Genomic DNA, 5,375 nt, shown 5'->3' on the forward strand with positions numbered 1-5,375 from the left:
TGAAAAAATGTCACAATTAAAATTGAGATCAGAAATCACTTTTATTCTCTTAGAGGACTTAACTTTGAAATAAAATTTGTTTTCTTATTTAAAAGTTGTGAATAATATTATCATGTACCATTGTGTAATATTGTCAAATACTTAATATATAATTATAAATGTCAAATATTTTATCACTTTATCTAATTTTGTCACATTTTATCTGAACACAGATTCGCACAGAGCGCTTTAAATTTTGAGGATTGTATTATGAAGAATGTTTCCAATTCTTGCAAAAGACTTGGCAGAATGTGTAAAATTATCTAATTTGGATGACGATATATTCTTCGTTGAAATCTCCGACCTCCCTTAACAAGAATAATTAATTTTATGTATAAAAATATAATTAGCGATAATGTATAAAAAAATATACATTTATTGATAACTAAATTGACGGTTTCAAAACAAAATTAACGCAAATTTAAACTTTTCCTGCTTCTGCAAATTTTGTAAGACGCGTGTAACGTAACACAAGGTATTATTTTGAGCGTTTTCCTAACATTGTAACTTTGTCGATTTTTTAATCAAAGTTTTATTTAAGCCACACTATTCCATCAACTGTAATTTTTTAAATTTATTTTGTTTTGTTTTAATATGATTTTGTATTTTCGAAGTAACACTTTAAATATAGATTTTCCCATATATAATATTACACATAAAGAAGATATTTGGTTCCAATTTTATTCTGTATTATAGGCAAATAAGTTTATTTGTACTTTTATTCACTGATTTATTGTACATATATATATATATATAATCGGATTACAATAAATCAAAGTGAAAAATGAAATATAAATAGCCAAATTATACCATTCAGATTATATAAATCAACAGTATACCTATTTTTAAATTAAATGCAATTTAAAAAATAAAAATGTTACTAAATAAAAATAATATGCATTTTAAAGCTAAAATCCTTTAAAATAGCCGCTTGATTCTTCAACATAAATATAAGTATAATGTATAAAAATACAAAAATTACAAAAAAAAATAAATATAATATATCAAAGAATTGGGTTCATATTGATTATTATAAAACACTATATGAAGTACCCGTTAACGTATTACGAACAAATGTAACTTAAGTGAGTTACAGATATATAAGTAAAAAAAATAGTTAGTTACAGCTTACTGAAAATTGACTCTAACTGTTACAGATAATGAGTTATTTTTCAACCTTGATAATAAATTCCTTATAATTTTACTTTCTTTTTAAGCAAAATTTATAAATTTTTGTGTGTCTGGCTTTCTTTTGCTTTAAAGTGAAACAGAAAGAGTTTTACATTCAATCAACAGTTTACTTACACAGAAGTATGTATAAGGCCCAATATAACTTCTCGCTCCAAAAAATTTAGATAGTACGTTGTGCTTTTTGCGCTCAGAAAAATAAATAACTATTTCTTATTTTACATTTTGTTGTGTTTTGTGAATTAATTAGCATTGTCTAAAATAACCGGAATAATAAAATACGATTAAGAGACTGTTTCGGAATACAAATACTGTTACTTCATATAATATTAAAATATAATATAAAATGTTAGATACTACCAATATAAAAGCTATATAAATAGATTTTTTAAATCTTCGTCAAACAAATTCAAAAATACAAACAACAATATTTATGTGCATTCTATCAAAGAATCATATGTACTCGTACGTACCTCTGTCTTCAAACATTTTTTGCGAAGGCATCTTTACATTATTTCTGTACCTTTTGTAATTAGTTACTAATATCCCTTACAAAACGTTATAATAGCAGAACAAGAGGACATTCAAGTTTCAGTTCGTCGTTGGATACGTGAACATTATACGAAATTAACAGGTAGTAATGAGGCAAGATGTAATTATTTGTAATGCAAAATTCACTATACATAAGAATCAATCTTTAGCTGTTTTACATAAACACCTGGTAAAGACACATTCAAATAAATTAAAAGAAAAAGAAAAGAAAGAAGAGAAATTTCATTGGACTTGGAATTACTTTATCATAGAAAACGATACAATGGCAACATGCAAGATATGTGATTTAACAATTAAATATAATACAATATTTCATTTCAAAAGAGACATTTAAAACGTAATCACAAAAGTAAGTATATTCAGATATAACTAAAAACATTTATTCAACAAACCAAAAAATTTATTAAACAGGTTTTTGGGTGCAAGTCGTCAAATATGATTTGCGTTTCTAAGCATTATAAACGTGCAACGAATAAAAATATTCGAAACTTACCGATATAACATACGTAAAAATAAGAAATTTTTATAAAATATTTGATATATGTGTATTGATACTGCGCGCAAACAAAAGAATAAAGAACAGGGAATAAAAATTTTAATCTGTTAGACATCGTGTAATCTAACAAGACTTGAATACGAAAGATTAAAATTTATATTTTCTGTTTTTCAATCCCTATTTGTTTAATTGCGCAATTCCATATAAAACTAATCAGTATTTATTTAAGTTACCCAGCCTTATTGAATACAAACTGCATGTTTCAAATTTATTATCATTATGTTTAGTATAAAATATTAGTAATATTGATGCATTCTAGTTCTCATCTGATAGTTATTAGATATACGGAATATTTAAATGTGTAAGTTGCTACATTTCTAATTACTCGTAAACGTTCAAATAATAAATTCTAAAAAATTATAAATTGGTCCGTATATCGGAAAATAAACATAATTTAAAAAAATACTTTTGCTGCAATTTTTAATGATTTCTTGATAACTTTTTATGTTAATGTAGGATATTGGGTTTAAATTCAGATCGTGTAGATAATAAAGCAATTCAGATAATGACATGACTGGAAACGAGGAACTTTAAAAACCGACAATTTTATCTCAGTTCGTCGTTGGATACGTGGACATTATACAAAATTAACAAGTAGTAATAACAAAATGTAACCATTGTAATGCAAAATTCACTGTGCATTATAAATCATTAGCTATTTTACATAAAGTCCTGGTGAAAACACATTCAGACAAATTAAGAACAAAAGAAAGAAGATAAATTTCATTGGATTTAGGATTATTTTATCGCAGAAAGTCATACAGAGGCAACATGGCAACAATGTGCCTTAACTATTAAGTGCTATACAGTAACTAATCTCAAAGAACATTTAAAACGTCACCACAAGTACGTATATTCCATATAAATTAAAAAATTAATTAACGTACTAAAAAATATAAAATTAAAATAGTAAAATAACTAATGTTTACCAAAGCAAATTTTTAGAAGTTTTCAGAGAACAGACTACATGATGCACTACTCACTTTAAATCACTTAGTGAAAAAAATTGTTATATAATGATAAAAAATTATTTTAAAGAGGAAATGGTAAACTTTACAATTAAAGGAGTTATGGTTTTAAAATGTTTTTTCATACATTGCTTCGCGACCATTCTTCGCGGAGATATGTGACATTTTAATTTGGTTTTTTTTAACGCTAATTTTAAGTGACTCTAATTTTGTTCAATAGCTGCATGGAAATTTCAAGATACAATAACTTTGTCAAAAATTGTCATATTGGTATGTTTAAAAAAGCATTTTACAGGTTGTAACGTTTACTTTTCAGATCTCTACTAAAAAAAACAATCTCATAATGGAGATTTCATAAAGTAACGTAAACATAAATAAAGATACAAGATCTCAAAATTTTTACAAAATTTGCGGAGTTTCTTGGAGTAGACTAAAAATTGTATACATATGCGATTTACATCATTCGAAAGAGCAAATCTTTTCTGTTAATTTATATTTCTACGTAGTTTCGTACGATTTTTTTTCATCGTATTATTCAACGTTCAAGCAAAAAAACCATTTTTGTTTTCATTGTGTATTAATACTGCGCGCAATCAAAGAAATAGGGAACAGGGAATCAGAATTTTAATCTATTAGACACTGTGTAATCCAATAAAACATGAATTCCAAAAGAATAAAATTTCTATTTTGTGTTTCTCAATCCCTATTTGTTTAATTGCGCTATTCCATATAAAACTAATAAGTATTCATTTAAATTACGTAGCCTTATTGAATACAAACTGCACGTTTCAAATTTATTATCATTGCGTTTAGTATAAAAAATTAATAATATTGATGCATCTCAGTTTAAATTTGATAATTATCAGATTTAATAAATATTTAAATTTATTTGATCGATACATTCTTGATTACACATAAATATTCAAATAATAAATTCTTAAAAATTATAATTTAGTCCATATAGCGGAAAATACACATAATTGAAAATAATACTTTTACTGTTTTTTTTGCTTTTTAATAACTTCTTATGGTAATGTACTCGTAGGATATTGAGTCCAAATTTAGATCGTGTAGATAACTAGAGCAATTCAGATAATGAAATGACTGTAAATAAGTACAACTTCAAAGGTAAACAATTTTATCCCTGGTCGTCTTTGGATACGTGAACATTACTCAAAATTAACAAAAAATAATATCGCAAAATGCACCTACTGTAATGCGATATTTTCTATACGAAATAGATCTTTAGCAAATTTACATAAACACTTGGTGAAGACATATTTCAACAAATTAATAACAGAACAAAAAGAAGAAGATAAATTTTATTGGACTTGGAATTATTTTATTCCAGAAAGCAATATAAAGGCAACATGCAATAAACGTGACTTAACAATTAATTATCATCCAGTAACTGCTCTCAAAAATCATTTAAAATATATTCACAAGTAGGTATACTCCAAATAAATTAAAGAATTAATTAACAAAATAAAGTATGTAAAATTAAAATTAGTAAAATAATCAATTTCAACTGAAGAAAATGTAGAATAATACACTCAAATAAAAGGAAAAAAATTTATGAAATAAACTAAAATAATTATTGAATATATTTTTACAGTATGTTGTCAAATATGATTTGAATTCTTAAAAATTATAGACAACAATGAAAGCAATATTCAAAATTTCTAAAAATAACAGACACATAAATTAAAAATTTTAATAAAATATTTAATATATAGTATGTGTAATGATAATGCGCGAGATCAAATAATAGGAAACACAGAATCACGCATTTTAATATATTAGGAACTCTTTAACAATACTTTAAAGTTGTTTTGTACGTCAATTTTAGACACTTTGTTTATTAAATAACTGAAAAAAATATTACAAAAATTGCCAAATGATAGAAAATTTTTCTATTCGGTTGTTATTAGAAATAACACTCTATGATTATGATGGGCACTTTTTCAAATACACTTGTTTGGTCATCTTTATCGAAATTTTAGTTTTATTATTTTATACATATACTTGTGTGTGTGTGTGTGTGTGTGTGTGTGTGTGTGTGTGTGTGTGTG

General features: G+C 25.0%; 1 pseudogene; it reads left to right on the forward strand.

The window, feature by feature from the left end:
• Positions 1-4,748, forward strand: part of LOC108748584 — a 5,835-nt pseudogene extending 1,087 nt beyond the window's left edge.
• The last annotated feature ends 627 nt before the right edge of the window (positions 4,749-5,375 follow it).

Source organism: Trachymyrmex septentrionalis, unplaced genomic scaffold (genome assembly GCF_001594115.1).
Source record: "Trachymyrmex septentrionalis isolate Tsep2-gDNA-1 unplaced genomic scaffold, Tsep1.0 scaffold235, whole genome shotgun sequence".
Lineage (NCBI taxonomy): Eukaryota > Metazoa > Arthropoda > Insecta > Hymenoptera > Formicidae > Trachymyrmex > Trachymyrmex septentrionalis.